Source organism: Pelobates fuscus, chromosome 4 (assembly GCF_036172605.1).
Source record: "Pelobates fuscus isolate aPelFus1 chromosome 4, aPelFus1.pri, whole genome shotgun sequence".
In the NCBI taxonomy this organism is placed as follows: Eukaryota; Metazoa; Chordata; class Amphibia; order Anura; family Pelobatidae; genus Pelobates; species Pelobates fuscus.
The window spans coordinates 246,926,054-246,943,893 of NC_086320.1; the positions used below are offsets into that span (position 1 = coordinate 246,926,054).

A 17,840-nucleotide genomic window follows, 5' to 3' on the forward strand; every position below is an offset into this window, starting at 1 on the left:
AAAACTTTTTTCACTGTTGTAGATTGAATAGCAGTTACTTGTCTGCAAGCGTCTGTCTGTCAGGCCAACAGTGTGTACTCTGCCAACCTCTGCCAGTACACATTGCCACTCATATCTGGTGTCACAATAGAGTGCATTTAAAAATAAAAAACTTTTTTCACTGTTATAGATTGAATAGCAATTACTTGTCTTCAAGCGGGTGTGTCAGGCCTACAGCGTGTACTCTGCCAACCTCTGCCAGTGCACATTGCCACTAATATCTGATGTCACAATAGCGTGCATTTAAAACCAAAAAACTTTTTTCACTGTTATAGATTGAATAGCAGTTAGTTGTCTTCAAGCGGGTGTGTCAGGCCTACAGCGTGTACTCTGCCAACCTCTGCCACTGCACAGTGCCACTCATATCTGGTCTCACAGTAGCTTGCACGCATGACAGGCAGAGGCAAGCCAACCCGCAGGGGCCATCGTGGTCGTGGTGCTGTGATTCCCTTTTGCCCTAGAATAATGCCCAATTTCAGAGGCCACGTACCCTGAACTTGAAAAGTTCTGAGGACATAGTTGACTGGCTAACACAGGACACCCAATCTTCTACAGCTTCCGAACGGAACCTTGACGCACCATCCTCCTCCAGCTAAGCTTCGGGCACCTCTCAAGATACCACTCACCCGCCTGCCGCCACCACCAACACTAGCACCACAGCCGCTTCACTTGGTATGTCAGAGGAGTTATTTACACATCCGTTTGAAGAAATGAGTGATACAACCATTATTGCCAGAGGATGTAGATAACAGGGATATGTCTCAGGCAGGCAGCATTACACACATGGACGTGTGATGATGATGATGTTGTACCCGCTGCTGCTTCCTTTGCTGAGTTGTCAGATACAAGTGAAGCGGTTGATGATGACGATGCGTCCATGGATGTCACGTGGGTGCCCGCTCGGCAAGAAGAAGAACAGGGGGAAAGTTCAGATGGGGAGACAGAGAGGAGGAGACGAGTTGGAAGCAGGGGGAGGTCGTCACAAGGAGCTAGTGGCACAGTCAGACAGCATGCATCGGCACCCGGGGTCAGCCCGACAGCACGCCAATCAACGCATGCTGTGTCCACCACCAGAATGCCACCATTGCAGAGCTCAGCAGCGTTGCATTTTTTTTGTGTAACACAGCGATGCCATTTGCAACCTGTGCCAAAAGAAAGAGTCATGGGAAGTCCAACACCCACCTAGGTACGACTGCTTTGCATAGGCACATGATCGCACATCACAAACGCCTATGGGATCAACACATGAGTACAAGCAGCACACAAACTCAAAGCCGCCATCCTCCTCCTGGTCCAGCATCTTCAGCCACGTCAACCACTGCTGTCCTCCTTGCCCCCTCTCAACCATCCGCCACTCCATCTCTCGCCTTGAGCAGTTCCCGCTCATCTGCCCACAGTCAGGTGTCTGTCAAGGACATGTTTGAGCGTAAGAAGCCAATGTCAGCCAACCCCCTTGCCCAGCGTCTGACAGCTGGCTTGTCTGAACTATTAGCCCGCCAGCTTTTACCATACAAGCTGGTAGAGTCTGAGGCATTCAAAACATTTGTGGCTATTGGGATACCGCAGTGGAAGGTACCTGGACGAAATGTATTTTCACAAAAGGCAATCCCCAACCTGTACTCGATTGTGCAAAAGGAAGTAATGGCATGTCTGGCACACAGTGTTGGGGCTAGGGTCCATCTGACCACTGATACCTGGTCTGAAAAGCATGGTCAGGGCAGGTATATCACCTACACTGTGCATTGGGTAAACCTGCTGACGGCTGCTAAGCATGGAATGCGTGGCTCTGCAGAGGAGTTGGTGACACCGCCACGACTTGCAGGCAGGCCTGCTGCCACCTCCTCTACTCCTCCTACGCCATCCTCTTCCATAACCTCCTCTGCTGAGTCCTCTTCTGCTGCTGCCTCTTGCTCCACATCAACGGCACCCCCCCAGCTCCCCAGGTACTATTCCACATCCCGGATACGGCAGTGTCACGCAGTCTTGTGTTTGACTTGCTTGAAAGCAGAGAGTCTCACCGGACAAGCCCTCTTGTCCGCCCTGAACGCACAGGTGGAAAAGTCGCTGACTCTGCAGCAACTGGATATCGGCAAAGTGGTTTGTGACAATGGAACACATTTGTTGGCGGCATTGAAGTTGGGCAGGTTGACACATGTGCCGTGCATGGCACATGTGTGTAATCTGATCGTACAATGCTTTGTGCATAAGTACACAGGCTTACAGGACGTCCTGAAGCAGGCCAGGAAGGTGTGTGGCCATTTTTGGCATTCCTACACGGCCCTGGCGCACTTTGCAGATATCCAGCGGCGAAACAACATGCCAGTGAGGCGCTTGATTTGCGACAGGCCGACACGTTGTAATTCAGCACTCCTAATGTTCGACCGCCTGCTCCAACAAGAAAAAGCCGTTAATGAATATTTGTATGACTAGGACAGCCTCTGGGGAGCTTGGAATTTTTTTGCCACGTTACTGGACGCTCATGCGCAATGCCTGTAGGCTCATGCGTCCTTTTGAGGAGGTGACAAACCTAGTCAGTCGCACCGAAGGAACCATCAGCGACATCATACCATTTGTTTTCTTCCTGGAGCGTGCCCTGCGAAGAGTGCTGGATCAGGCCGTAGATGAGCGTGAAGCAGCCTTATCAGCATCGCTTGCTGGACCTGCGGCGACGCTGGAAGAGGATTATGAGGAAGAGGAGTCAGAGGAGGAATGTGGCTTTGAGGAGGAGGAGAAAGATCAACCACAACAGGCATCCCAGGGTGCTCGTTGTCACCTATCTGGTACCCGTGGTGTTGTACGTGGCTGGGGGGAAGAACATCACTGAGGAGGAGGAACGGGAAATGAGTAGCTCGGCATCCAACCTTGTGCAAATGGGGTCTTTCATGCTGTTGTGCGTGTTGAGGGACCCTCGTATAAAAAGGCTGAAGGAGAACGACCTGTACTGGGTGTCCACGCTACTAGACCCCCGGTATAAGCAGAAAGTGGCGGAAATATTACCGAATAACAACAAGTCGGAAAGGATGCAGCATTTGCAAAATAAATTAAAAAGTATTCTTTACACAGCGTATAAGGGTGATGTCACAGCACAACAGGAATCTAACAGGGGAAGAAGTGGAAGTCATCCTCCTCCTCCCACGACCACGCCGGCAAGGACAGGACGCATTAAAGATGTGTTGTTGATGGAGGACATGCGGAGCTTTTTAAGTCCTACGCATCGCCACAGCCCTTCGGGATCCACCCTCAGAGAACGACAGGTAGCAGACTACCTCGCCTTAACTGCAGATATCGACACTCTGAGGAGCGATGAACCCCTTTACTACTGGGTGTGCAGGCTTGACCTGTGGACTGAGCTATCCCAATTTGCGATAGAACTTCTGGCCTGCCCCGCTTCAAGTGTCCTGTCAGAAAGGACCTTCAGTGCAGCAGGAAGTATTGTCACTGAGAAGATAAGTCGCCTAGGTCAAAAAAGTCTAGATTACCTCACCTTTATTAAGATGAATGAGGGATGGATCCCGAAGGGACTGACACTGGGCGATACATTCAACTAAAAAAGGCCTGATGAGATGAGCTGCCTTGGGCTAAAAATGGTCCACACGCTGCTGTATTTTAGCTATGAATGCCGGTTGACTTGCGTGACTTTTCCGCCACCAACTAGGGTTCAAGCCGCAATGTTTTTGGGCACTTTCTGCCTGGGAAACAAACATCAATTTTTATGGCCCCTGCTACAGCAGCGGCTGCAACAATACCTAATTTTTCAGGCATGTGTACATGCCTAATTTTTCGGCCCTCTGGTGCTCCACTGTGGCTTCAAAAACCAAACCAAAAAAAAGGCACATAGTGACCCTATGTAGGGGGAACAGTCCATATTCTGCTCTGAGTCAGTGTGTATCAGGGATCCTGCTCTGTGTCAGTGTGTATCAGGGGCTTTGAGGACAGGTGTCAATCCATATCTGCCAAGTGACCCTATGTAGGGGGAACAGTCTCTATTCTGCTCTGTGTCAGTGTGTATCAGGGTGCCTGAGGACAGGTGTCAATCCATACCTGCCAAGTGATCCTATGTAGGGGGGACAGTCCATATTCTGCTCTGTGTCAGTGTGTATCAGGGGCTTTGAGGACAGGTGTCAATCCATATCTGCCAAGTGACCCTATGTAGGGGGAACAGTCTCTATTCTGCTCTGTGTCAGTGTGTATCAGGGGCTTTGAGGACAGGTGTCAATCCATATCTGCCAAGTGACCCTATGTAGGGGGAACAGTCTCTATTCTGCTCTGTGTCAGTGTGTATCAGGGGCTTTGAGGACAGGTGTCAATCCATATCTGCCAAGTGTCCCTATGTAGGGGGAATAGTCCTTATTCTGCTCTGTGTCAGTGTGTATCAGGGGCTTTGTGGACAAGTGTCAATCCATATCTGCCAAGAGACCCTATGTAGGGGTTACAGTCTCTATTCTGCTCTGTGTCCGTGTGTATTATGGTCCCTGAGGACATGTGTCAATCCATACCTGCCAAGTGACCCTATGTAGGGGTAACAGTCTCTATTCTGCTCTGTGTCAGTGTGTATCATGGTCTCTGAGGACAGGTGTCAATCCAAATTTGCCAAGTGACCCTCTGTAGGGGGAACAGTCTCTATTCTGCTCTGTGTCAGTGTGTATCATGGTCTCTGAGGACAGGTGTCAATCCATATCTGCCAAGTGTCCCTATGTAGGGGGAACAGTCCCGATTCTGCTCTGTGTCAGTGTATATCAGGGGCTTTGAGGACAGGTGTCAATCCATATCTGCCAAGTGACCCTAAGTAGGGGGAACAGTCTCTATTCTGCTCTGTGTCAGTGTGTATTAGGTGCTTTGAGGACAGGTGTCAATCCATATCTGCCAAGTGACCCTATGTAGGGGTAACAGTCTCTATTCTGTTCTGTGTCAGTGTGTATCTGGGGCTTTGAGGACAGGTGTCAATCCATATCTGCCAAGTGACCCTATGTAGGGGGAACAGTATCTATTCTGCTCTGTGTCAGTGTGTATCAGGGGCTTTGAGGACAGGTGTCAATCCATATCTGCCAAGTGACCATATGTAGGGGGAACAGTCTCTATTCTGCTCTGTGTCATTGTGTATAAGGGGCTTTGAGGACAGGTGCCAATCCATATCTGCCAAGTGACCCTATGCAGGAGGAACAGTCTCTATTATGCTCTGTGTCAGTGTGTATCAGGGGCTTTGAGGACAGGTGTCAATCCATATCTTCCAAGTGACCCTATGTAGGGGGAACAGTCTCTATTCTGCTCTGTGTCAGTGTGTATCAGGGGCTTTGAGGACAGGTGTCAATCCATATCTGCCAAGTGACCCTATGTAGGGGGAACAGTATCTATTCTGCTCTTTGTCAGTGTGTATCAGGGGCTTTGAGGACAGGTGTCAATCCATATCTGCCAAGTGACCCTATGTAGGGGGAACAGTCTCTATTCTGCTCTGTGTCAGTGTGTATCAGGGGCTTTGAGGACAGGTGTCAATCCATATCTGCCAAGTGACCCTATGTAGGGGTAACAGTCTCTATTTTGCTCTGTGTCAGTGTGTATCATGGTCTCTGAGGACAGGTGTCAATCCATATCAGCAAAGTGACCCTATGTAGCTGGAACAGTCTCTATTCTGCTCTGTGTCAGTGTGTATCAGGGTCCCTGGGACAGGTGTCAATCCATACCTGCCAAGTGACCCTATGTAGGGTGAACAGTCTCTACTCTGCTCTGTGTCAGTGTGTATCAGGGGCTTTGAGGACAGGTGTCAATCCATATCTGCCAAGTGACCCTATGTAGGGGGAACAGTCTATATTCTGCTCTGTGTCAGTGTGTATCAGGGTCTCTGAGGACAGGTGTCAATCCATATGTCAAGGCGTCAATATGTCATATGTCAGGTGTCAATCCATATCCATTGTGATTTAGGAATGTTAGTTGATTTCTGCCCTTTATGGATTAAAACCAGACTCTGCATCAACTGTGTAATTTTCCATGGGAGTTTTGCCATGGATCCCCCTCCGGCATGCCACAGTCCAGGTGTTAGTCCCCTTGAAACAACTTTTTCATCACTTTTGTTGCCACAAAGAGTCCCTGTGGGTTTTAAAATTCTTCTGCCCATTGAAGTCAATAGCGGTTTGCCCGGTTCGCCCGGTTCGCCGGTTCGCGAACGTTCGCGGAAGTTCCCTTTCGCCGTTCGCGAACCGAAAATTTTGTGTTCGCGACATCACTAGTAATGAATGACTGTGGTAACAGATGCTGGTTAATAAAGTGGCAAATGCAGATGTCAGTTTGCCCAGGTCATTTCCCAATATCACCTCAGCAGGCAATTGCGGCATCAGCCCCACTTCCACATTTCCTGACCCCGCACCCCAATGCAAATGTACCCTGGCTGTATTTAGCCGATACACGGCTCCCCCTGCAACCCTGACAGCCACAGTCTTATTGGTTTTGGCCCTGTCAGAAACCAAGTGACTCTGGACCTGCAGTGGGTTGGCTTCATGCAACACTTCCCACTGTTCTACGGATGTGACTGGAACTGCAGAGCCATACGGGATTGGTGTCTCGTCCTGGTAATGATGCGCTGCGGCTCTCGGTGGTGGTGGTGGTGTCCCTGGTCGGATCCAGGTGGTGCGGTCTCTAGACTGCGGGCAATCTCGCTGGTAGTGTCCCCACTTGTGGCACCGGTGGCATTGCACAGAAGCAGGTGGGCGATATCTCGGTTGAGCTGCTGCAGGTGCTGGTGGAGGGAGTTGTCTCGGTGGGGGGTGAGTGTTAGTGGAGAAAGAGTTTCCTCCCAGCAGTCACATAGCAGGTTTAACACTCACTGTCTTGTGTTGTCTGCGGGCATCCATAAAATCATCTGCCTTTTTAGCGGCTTCTGTGAGGGACGTGGGGTTACGGTCTCTCACCCATTCCTGCAGCTCTGCGGTTATCCCCTCATAAAATTGTTCCGATAACAGCATTTGTAATAAGTCCTCCATGGACCGTGCCTGGTCCTTTTCCGCTTTTTTCAGCTCCCTGAAGCGCCTCCGGTATGCCTCTGGTGTCATAGCATACCGGGCCAGGATAACTTCTTTCACACGGCTATAATCTCTAATTTCTATGTCTGGTATGGTACGGTAGGCTTCAGCTGCCCTCCCTGATAGCCGGCCTGCTAATATGGGTACCCAATCTTCCCTATGGATGTTATGCAGCGTACACAGTCTTTCAAAGTCTTGGATGAAGGCATCTATTTCCTCCTCCGCTTCTACATACATCTAAAACGCCTGGTATGGGATTTTAGGCTTACCCTCTTGCACCATAGCTACTGCTGGACTTCTTTCTGGCGTCTGCGGTCTCCTTTGTCGCATTACAAACTCTTGCACCTTCGTCATGGTTTTGGAGATGATTTCCGCTGATGGGTTTCCCCGTAAAATGCCAGTCTGAATTGGACTTGCCTTTGGAACTCCTCTTGCTCTGTTCTGTCGGTTCCATTCCTTTGTTCAGTGACCAAACCCTCCTCTGTTCGGTATTTCTGCCATCACTTCAGCGATAAGTGTTGCTTTTGTTTTCCTGCTGGCTGGAATACCTTTCGCTTCCAGAAGGTTTTTCAATGTGGATCGCTTTAGTGTAGAAAAGTCAATCTCCATTAATCCTTGTTCCTCTGTGAGTCTGGATCCCAGCGCTGCCAACCAATGTAGCGGAGAGCTGATATCCCACAGCTATTCTCCACTTACGATCCCAGTGAGGCTCAGGAACAAGGCAATTATAAATCCACAGGCAGAGTTTCAACAGGCAAAATAACACTGTAGCGGAGAGCTGATTTCCCACAGCTGAACTCCACCAATATATCCAGAGGATATATCCATGACCCGCCCCCCAATTCAAATGCACTCGGGCGGTGCGTAGTCGGTATACTGCTCCCCCGGCTACCCTTACGGCTACAGTACTGCTGGTTCTTGCTTCGGTGGGAATTAGGTGGCTCTTTACCAAGGTGATAGTGGCTCCAGAATCTCGAAGCCCTTGCACTGCCTTTCCCTCTAGGTAAACGGTCTGACGATGGTGTTGGCAGTTGTCTGCGTGTGCCTGTAGGGGTCTGCCTCATGGAGCACTTCCCACTGTTCCACTGTGGTTGCGGGTACTCCGGCGTCGTATGGCATTGCAGCCACTGCCTGGTAACAATGTGCTGCTGCCCTGGGTGTTGGTGGTTGTGGATCGGGACGGATCCATGTGGAGTGATCTCGCAGTTGTGGGCATTCTCTTTTATAGTGTCCCCAGCGCTGGCATTGATGGCACTTAATTTTGTTAGGCTGTCTAAACTGGGGTTGAGTGACTGTGGGTGGTTGAAGCTGGCGTGGTGTAGTTGTTGTACTGGACGGATAGGAGGGTGTTATATTTGGGCGTGTTATGACTTTACCCAGGGCCGGTTTCTGTTGTCTCTGAGCATCTAGGTAGTCATCTGCCCTTCGCGCTGCTTCAGTGAGGTTGGTAGGATTGCGATCCCTCACCCACTCTTGTATCTCTGGCGCCAGTCCGTCAAAAAATTGCTCCAACAACACCATTTGTGATAAATCCTCCATGGATTGTGCTTTGTTCGCCTGTATACAACCCAGTGCCGCTCTCTGTAATCAACAAGCCCACTCTGTGTGTGAATCTTTGCCAGTCTTTTTAAGGTCCCTGAACCGCCTTCGGTACGCTTCTGGTGTCATGGCGTATCGGGCCAGTATGACTTCTTTCACCCGGTGATAGTCTCTTAGTTCCTCATCTGGTACCGTGCGGTACGCTTCTGCTGCCCTTCCTGTTACCCGCCCTGTTAAAATAGGAACCCAATCCTTGACATTTTTCCTATGCAGGTGGCACAGCCTTTCAAAATCTTCTTAAAAAGCATCAATTTCGTCTTCTGCTTCTACATAAGTCTTAAACGCTTGGTACGGTACCTTTGGTTTACTCTCCTGTACCATGGTTATGGTCTGGTTCCTCTCTGGAGCTTGTTGGCATCTTTGTCGCATTACAAACTCCTCTACCTCTGTCATGGTTCTTGAGATAATCTCCATTGGTGGGTTTTCCCCATAAAATGACAGCCGGAATTGTAATTCTCTTTGAAATTCCAACCACCTCTGTTCCTCTGCTGGGTTGTTCTGTACCAAAGCTGGACCCTCTTCTGCTCTGTATTCCACCATGACTTCTGCAACTAGGACTGCCTTGGTCTTCTTGCTGGCGGGGATACCCCTTGCTTCTAAGAGATCCTTTAAAGTGGATCGCTTTAAAGTGGTGCAATCAATCTCCATCCGTGATCCATTAGTGCTGTTGCTTTTCCTGGTACTAGCTCCTCTGTGGGTCTGGATCCCGACGCTGCCAACCAATGTAGCGGAGAGCTGATTTCTCACAGCTTAACTCCACCAATATATCCAGAGGATGCAGCAACAAGTAATAAATCCCAGAGAGTATCCAGCACAGTCAGCAATAAAATCCAATAATATCCCATCACCTTTCCCAACCACTGGATGACACAAAGTTCAGGAGTAGAACGGGGTTAAACTTCTGCGGTGGTCGTTAGTCGAGTGGCAGTCTATTTCCCATGAAAAAGATGACAAAGTCCCATTCGAACGGGTGTTCGAATCTTCGAACTGGACTTAGTCTCCAGCCACGGTGTCGAAGGGTAGGGGAAGGTACAGGTCAGCGGTGTTCATTCAGATGTGTGGCAGATTTCCGTTCCAGGGATTTGACGGCACACACCGCTGACCACGTTCGACTGCATTAAAATGGCCGCCGCCACGTGTTCGATTGTCTAATGGCAGCCACTTCGACTACTTCGGCACGTGTGCAAAACACAATTAAAGGGCCAAAAACTGTTTTTGTCTTTAAATGCAAGCAAGGTGGATGATGGCAATAAAACAAAGGGTAGAGGTTCCCAGGTAACATGGTAGGTGGCTGATGCAACATAGATTGCAGATCAAATGCAAAACAGGGGGATCTGTTACAGATGGGACAGCCAAAAAGGGGTTCCGCTACAATTATGTTCTGCGTAAGTTAGTGTTCCTGTCCTCTTGCTCCTGTTTGCCTGGGTCTGTAGTTTCACAGCTTGAGGGATGGAGGTTGAGGTGATCCTGGCTTCCCTCCAAGCTGCTGCAGCTTGGTTTGTGGTCGGCCGACTCCTGACTCAGGTGCTCTCCTCTGCCCTGGGGTGACTGCCAGTGTGGGTGCCCCCCCCCTGCGGCCTGTGTCCTCCTGGGTCCTTCCCTGTAGCCCCTTCTCCCGTCTCCCATGGTGTGGCTGCCGGTGTTGGTCCCCCCCCGCGGCCTGTCTTCATCCATGTGGGGCCTTCCCTGTGGCCCCTGTTCCTGGGGGCCAAAATGGTGCCAGCTGGATTTCCTGCCCAGCAGCTCTGCTCTCCCCCACATGCTGCTCCTCGAGCCAGGTTGAGGAGGTGGAGCCCGGGCCCGAGGCTTCACCCGGCCGCGTGTCTGAGGCTCCAGACATGCAGCCTACATCTGCCGCGGAGGATGCGCGGCCTGCTACCGCAGCGCAGGACTTGCGGCCTCTCCCTCCTGCAGCTGGATCATGGGCTGCAGCCTCCAGCGTTGAGATTTGCACTGGAGCCTGTAGGAGGCGGGCAGCGCGTCCTGCGCCTTGTGTGGCGGCCAGAGGCTTTCCGGAACCGCCGGTAAGTGGGCCCTGCATGGCCGTGAGGGGCCTGTCCGGTGATGTTGGGGGTGGGGGGGACCTCTCCTGGGGGCCACCTCTGCCAGTTAGGATAGCGCCCGGGGGGGCCTCTCTCCCCTGCCCCCCCTTTTTTTAGTTTCTCTCCCCCCTTCTCTGGTCCTGCGGGCCCTCCCCCCCTGTCTCTGGTTCTGGTCCTGCGGGCCCTCCCCCCCTTGTTGGCGTTTCAGGGGAGGGGGCCTCATCTCCTCCCGTGGTGTCCCCCTGTTTTTCCTTCTGTTCCTGTCGGTCCTTCTTTCTTCCCCCCCCCTTTTTTCCCTTCTTTGGTTTCTTCCCTCTTTTTCTTCTCTCTCTTTTTTTTCTTCCCCCTTTTTCACCTCTCTCTGTTTTCTTCCCCTTTCCTGTTTCTCTCATCTATGTCCTCCCCCCCTCTTTCCTCTCTTCCTCTGCTTTTACCTGTTCCTGGGTATTCTCTGACTTCTGTTCTTCTTTCTCTGACTTCTGCTCTTCTTCTGCGGGGCCCGCTACAGTAAAGTGTGAGTGATCGGACCGGATGAGAGCATTTCCTTGGCGGCTTCCCGTTCATGTTACAGTCATCTGCAGGTGGGAGGGGGTTTTGGTGGATCGAGTAAGCGTAGGAATGGACTTCGTTCAGGCTTTCGCCACTCGACGGCTGTTGTATTTGGGAAAGGTAAGTTTGTAGCGGTTGGCTGATTCATCAATAGAATCTGTTCCATTCTTGGACGTTGCGGGGTTGACATAACTGGGCCCTTTCTGCTTTCTCTTGAGGTAGATGGAATGCACAGGGTAATGGTTAGTGTGACGAGACCAACCTCGCCACATTGCATTGGAGGAGCCTGGTTGCCCGCCTGCTGCCTTTGGATTATGGGCCGGCAGCTAAAGGGTTAATTTTACTGTGCAGAAGGATTTATATCTCCCTTTCTGCACAGCCGTTCGGTAGATTCTATCTACCGAACAAACAGCCTGTTTGCAACCTCCCCAGAGCCGTGGGGAGCCGGCCGGCGCCGTTAATTGGCCACCCAGAAGCTGGAGTGTGCTGCTGATACCGGAGAAACTGACGGAAGCCAAGCACAGAGAGATGGACACAGGTTTCTTCAGGAAGGAAGAAATTCTTTATTCGATTCACCGAATGGGACTCAGAGGGACTAATGTCACCAAAATACAACAAGATCTGAGCCCCGGACAATAGTGTAGGCTCCTTATATAGGCATGTAACTCCACCCATAATTAGATCCACCCACACATACTCTTACCCAATCAACCGAACAAGAACTAACTTCCTGTTTGACCACATGGCTTGCCCAGCACAATGGAGGAGGGGAATACTATATCCTGTATTCTCGCACATGCTCCGTACACTACTGATTGTATCTTTGCCACATGCAACCAACCGACCGATACACCAGTATATGCACGTACACATACCACGTGGTAATCTCGGCCTACTAAATGTATTTTTACCGAGATTCCACCACACTGCCAATTTACCTCCCTGAAGCTGCGGTTAACCGCAGCTTAATTGCTTGTTACTGGGTGGCCGCTGTTACACTTAGCGGCCGCTTGGTGGCGGTGTTCTGGAGCTCCCCGGGCAGCCAGCGCTTTTCTGCCCGACTTTCATGCACCAAAATCGGACACTTTTTCACCGCTGAACCTCCAGCCCCTGGTTCTAATTCGTATGGATTTGGTGAATGCATGGAAATTCTGTATTTTATGTTGGAAGAATGTTTTAACCCAGATAGCCATGCCATGGAACATATTAGTGTAATTAAAGACTTTGGCTCCATGGCAATTAAACTGTATTCGTGTGGTCTGAGTGCCATTCACCTAATAATGTGCACTCAGACCTGAGCTATCTGAGGATATGTTACATGTCTGTGCTTTATGTATAAAATGTGTCTTTATGTATTTTAAAGTGATAGTCTGTCTTTGTGTCCCCACGTGTGTCCACTCTGCTTATTTCACCCCCCCTTTTTATCATTATTTATCATATGTTATAGTACAGTTTCCTGCAGTGTCCTGCACAGATAATAGTGCTGGCATTGCCTCCCAAGAGGCGGGCGGTTAGAGTGGCTCTGGACGCTGCTGCGGGGCGCTAGTAAGGCGCGCGTGACGCGTAATACTAGGGAGCAGTGGTGAGGGGGATTTTTCTTAGTGATAAGTTCCCTCATACCGTGGGGGGCCCCATGCTTGGTAGGCACTCCAGGTGGGGCATGGGGGGAAATCATTTGCACCCCATGACGCGCGAGAAGTGTGTCAGGGCATCGTATGTTCTGGATAGCATTGTCGGGGAGAGGGCTCCCCGGGTATGCTCCACGTTGTTCTGCTGTCGGGACACTCTCTGGGATGCGTGTCGTTCCTAGGGTGAGCTTGGTTGGTGGGAATTGGCCGACGGAAAATGGGGTCCTTGTGCTGTTTCAGCACAAGGGCTCCGGTCACAGGGGACCCATCCCGTCCCCTGCGTTTTTTTAAGCGTTCAATCTGTCGGGATAGGGGACGTGGGTGCTCTCCGAGTAGGAGCTTTCGGCCCATATGAGACTTCCATCAGGTGGTGCGGGAGCGGCTTACCAAGAAAGCTTGGTAAGCTTACCTCCCAACCAATTTAGGGTGCCCCCGACATGGTGCCCATAGAGGGGCAGGGTCAATATCGCATGATTTCTTATTTACTCAGTCGTCGTTCCCTCCAAGGGGATAGGTATGGGAGGGCATGACACAATGGTCTGCATGGTTAGGGCTGCATGGCTCTGGGGCCTTACTGACAAAGGCAGCAGTGAAATCGGCTTTACGGCTGCTGCCGATGCGCCCGGCAGGTTATTGTTTTCCGGGCCGTATTTCTGACGGTCAGTGTTATGTGGCTATGTGCCTCCGCACGGGTGGCTCTTAATGTCACTTATGTGTGGGGCTGACAGTGTCACATGTCACGCTCTGCTGCTGTGGTGTTTTCTTGGGGTAGTGTTTCGGCGTTTCAGAGTTCTGTGGGTCAGGATACGTGCGGTAGTCTCCTGGTTAGTGGGATCGATTCCGGCCGGGGAACGTCGGTTGCACCAGACTGCGGTTTAGGACAAGCGGTGAGAGGTGTCGGTGGTTTTGGGGGTGTTGGGGGTTTCAGCTGCGCTACCCGTGGGCTCTTCGGGGTAAGCTGGGCTTTGCCTTTTGGTGTTGCCCTTGGGGCTGTATGGGGTTTCCTTTTGGGCCTCCATTATTGGTGGCTTGTGCAATCATGCCCCCTAAGTCCCTTCCACTGATTTCCACCAGTTGCCGCTGCAGCGGGTTTGGTGTTTTTTGGGGCCAATTTGGGTTTTTCCATGGTGTGCTGACTCCTGCCCACTAAGCTGTCAAGCATCGGGTCTCTTGTGGACTCTGGCTGTCTTGGAGCTTCCCATTCGGGTTGCATGATAGGCGTGGGGTACCCAGCTCGCGGACAGGTGGGTAGTTCTTCCATTGAGACAATCGTGAGGTGGTGCAGGCTGGTTATATCATGTTACATAGTTACATAGTTACATAGCTGAAAAGAGACTTGCGTCCATCAGGTTCAGCCTTCCTCACATTTGTTTTTTTGCTGTTGATCCAAAAGAAGGCAAAAAAACCCAGTTTGAAGCACAATTTTGCAACAAGCTAGGAAAAAAAATCCTTCTTGACCCCAGAATCGCAGTGTGGCATGTGACAGTGCCCTTTACCCCAGGGGTACTCTGGTTGCGGCGCCTAGCTCGGCGGTGTTTGAGTCTGGAAGTGTCTGGTCAGGCGGGGTTTTCCCGGGCGTTCACAAGGTTATGGCGGGTGCTCTATCTTGTTCACCATAGAACGAAGTTCGGGCGGGGACTCCGTGGGGCCAAAATTATAAGGCAGTGGAGTCATGGTCGCTTGGTCTAGTGGCTGATGAAGCTGGTCCATGGGTCGCTCTCTGAGGCAGTGTGGGGCCCACTACAGTAAAGTGTGAGCGATCGGGCCGGATGAGAGCATTTCCTTTGTCGGCTTCCCGTTCATGTTATGGTCATCTGCAGGTGGGAGGGGGTTTTGGTGGATCGAGTAAGCGACCCTGCCGGTCTCCGAATGGATTTCTCTCCACGGTTACTGTCTCCCCCCCCCGGAGGGTGGGATGCTCATATGTCATTTGGGACAGGAGGCGGCAGGCGAGTGGTTGGATCTTATGCCTTCGGGAGCGGAGGTTCGGTGGTCTGGCACCAGATACATGAGGGGGTGTGGCTCCTCCTCATCCTGGGTCAGCTGTCCCGCCTCCTAGGGGTACCGGAGGTTTTGTCACCTGTCTGGGTGGAATGACCTGGGTTCAGTGACTGTTTGGGATTTGGGTGCTCTTAAATCTGGACATGTTACGCATTCTGTTTATTTCCCAGAGGTTCTCAGGGGCCGGGCTGAGGCTATCATCCGTTCTTGTCGGCAGTGCGCTCAGCAATGTGAGTGCCCTGGTGCGCTGCCATCGGCACTCGGACAAGATGGGTTTCTAGCTTTGTCTTGGGAACTTGGGGATTCCAGTTCACCTTAGGGTTTGGCCGGATGTGGCCTAGCTTTCTTAAAGGGGATGGGTGCGCTTGCTGGAGGTCAGACTAGGCCTATGTTAATCTAGCGCTGCAAGAAGTGGTGGAACAGGCCATGGCTGGTTGTGGTGGGGTCCCCGGCTGATTTTAGGTTTAAAACAGCGGGGTTGTGGCGGGGGTATGTCCTTGCCAATTGAGTTTGAGGGGTTACGTTTAAGAATATGGAATGAGATGAACAAGTTTTTAAGGTCTCAACCTTCCCTGCTTCAAACGGTTAACATTAGGTTACCTGAGGTGTTGTGCCCATCGAGCGTGGATAAGGTTGGCTGATGGCGGGCATGGGAAAGATATGATTTTTATGATGAGGGTAGAGGTGAGAGGAAGTGGTGATTAGGAACCACTGTATGTTTATTGGCAAGGACAGTTGGGTCACTGTATAACACTATGTGTGGAGTTATATATGTATATATGTTAATTTATGCTTATTTATGTCTAACATTTTTGGTTACAGAAAAAGAAGAGATTTTATAAATAAAGTTATGGATGTTTTATGCAGTAATTTAGTTTGTGATAATAAATGCTGTGGCCTGTTTCATCCATAGTAAGTTGTCTGTCATTATTGGGGGGGTTGAATAGGGTTAGTTTATGTACTATGCTGCATCACGATTCCCCACTACGTACATACAAGGCCCTGGGGAGATAGCGCAGCTAGGCGGACAAGGGCACATGTAGGAGTGTGGGGATAGATGCATGGGATTGGTTGGGAAAGAATGTGTGGGTGGGATTATGTTCTGAGAAAGAATGTGTGGGTGGGATTATGTTCTGTGTAAGTTAGTGTGGGGGAGGTCTTACCTCAGTGCCACTTGGGATTCGGGCCAGCAAATAGCTTCCCTCCCACCCGCCCTATTAGTATATTTAGTCACAGCTAGCCGGGGGTATGTCCTTGCCAATTGAGGGGTTATGTTTAAGTCTATGGAATGATATGAACAAGTTTTTAAGGTCTCAACCTTCCCTGCTTCAAACAGTTAACATTAGGTTGCCTGGGGTGTCGTGCCCATAGAGCGTGGATAAGGTCGGCCGATGGAGGACATTGGAAAGATATGATTTTTATGACAAGTGGGGAGGTGAGAGGAAGTGGTGATTAGGAACCACTGTATGTTCATTGGCAAGGACGGTTGGGTCACTGTATAGCAATATCGGTCTACAAGATATTGGTCTCTCCTGGTGCTCCTCCTACCTCTCCCAGCGCTCTTTCAGTGTTTCTTTCTCTGGCTCTGATTCTTCTCCCCAACTCCTCTCTGTTGGTGTCCCTCAAGGTTCAGTCCTTGGTCCCCTACTGTTCTCCATCTATTCTGCCTCCCTTGGTAAACTCATTAGCTCCTTTGGCTTCCAATATCATTTCTATGCAGATGACACGCAAATCTACCTGTCCTCTCCTGATCTCTCCCCGTCCCTCTTGACTAGTGTCTCTGACTGCCTCTCTGCTGTTTCTAACTGGATGGCTGCCCACTTCCTTAAACTAAACTTGACCAAAACTGAAATTCTGGTCTTTCCTCCCTCAAGTGTTGTTACTCCTGTGTCTGTCTCCCTCCAAGTCAATGGTGCTACCATCAGCTCCACCACGCAGGCTCGCTGCCTAGGTGTTTTCTTTGACTCCGACCTCTCCTTCAAGCCTTATGTTCACTCTATCGCCAAATCCTGTAATTTCTATCTCAAAAACATTGCGCGCATCCGCCCCTACTTAACGCCAGATGCGACTAAGGTGTTGGTCCATTCCACTGTACTTTCTCTCCTTGACTACTGTAATATGCTTCTCAGTGGTCTTACGTGCTCCCAACTTGCACCGTTACAGTCCATAATGAATGCGGCGGCGAGGCTCATCTTCCTGTCCGCCCGCACCTCCCATGCCTCACCCTTCTGTCAGTCCCTACATTGGCTTCCTATAAAATATAGAGCTCAATTTAAAATTCTGGTTCTTGCTTTCAAATGTCTACATAATGCTGCTCCCACCTATCTATCCTCCCTTATACACAAGTATGTCCCGTCTAGGCCCTTACGATCTGCTGAAGACTTACGTCTATCTTCTGTCCGTACTCCCACCTCTGATGCTCGCCTTCACGATTTCTTGAGGGCTGCACCGTTCCTGTGGAACTCGCTTCCCTCCTCCGTTAGATGCTCACCCAGTCTCCACTCCTTCAAAAAATCATTAAAAACCCACTTCTTCATAAAAATGTATCAATTAAACTCTTAATAGCTCCCAACTGATTCCTCTTCTGCAACTGTCACTAGTCTAATACTATCCTTACCTTTTGTGTAATTTTACCCCACTCCCTCTAGCATGTAAGCCCATTGAGCAGGGCCCTCAACCCCTCTGTTCCTGTGTGTCCAACTTGTCTGGTTACAACTACATGTCTGTTCGTCCACCCATTGTAAAGCGCTGCGGAATTTGACAGCGCTCTATAAATAATATAATAATAATAATAATTAATAATAATAATGTGTGGAGTTATATATGTTAATTTATGCTTATTTATGTCTAACATTTTTGGTTATAGAAAAAGAAGATATTTAATAAATAACGTTATGGATGTGTTATGCAGTAATTTAGTTTGTGATAATACATGCTGTGCTCTGTTTCATCCATACTAAGTTGTCTGTCGT

General features: G+C 50.3%; 1 protein-coding gene across 2 annotated transcripts in view; it reads left to right on the top strand.

The window, feature by feature from the left end:
- LOC134608846 (sodium- and chloride-dependent transporter XTRP3A-like) overlaps nucleotides 1-17,840 on the top strand; it is a 774,840-nt gene that overhangs the window by 35,289 nt on the left and 721,711 nt on the right. The gene's annotated exons all lie outside the window — the stretch shown is intronic.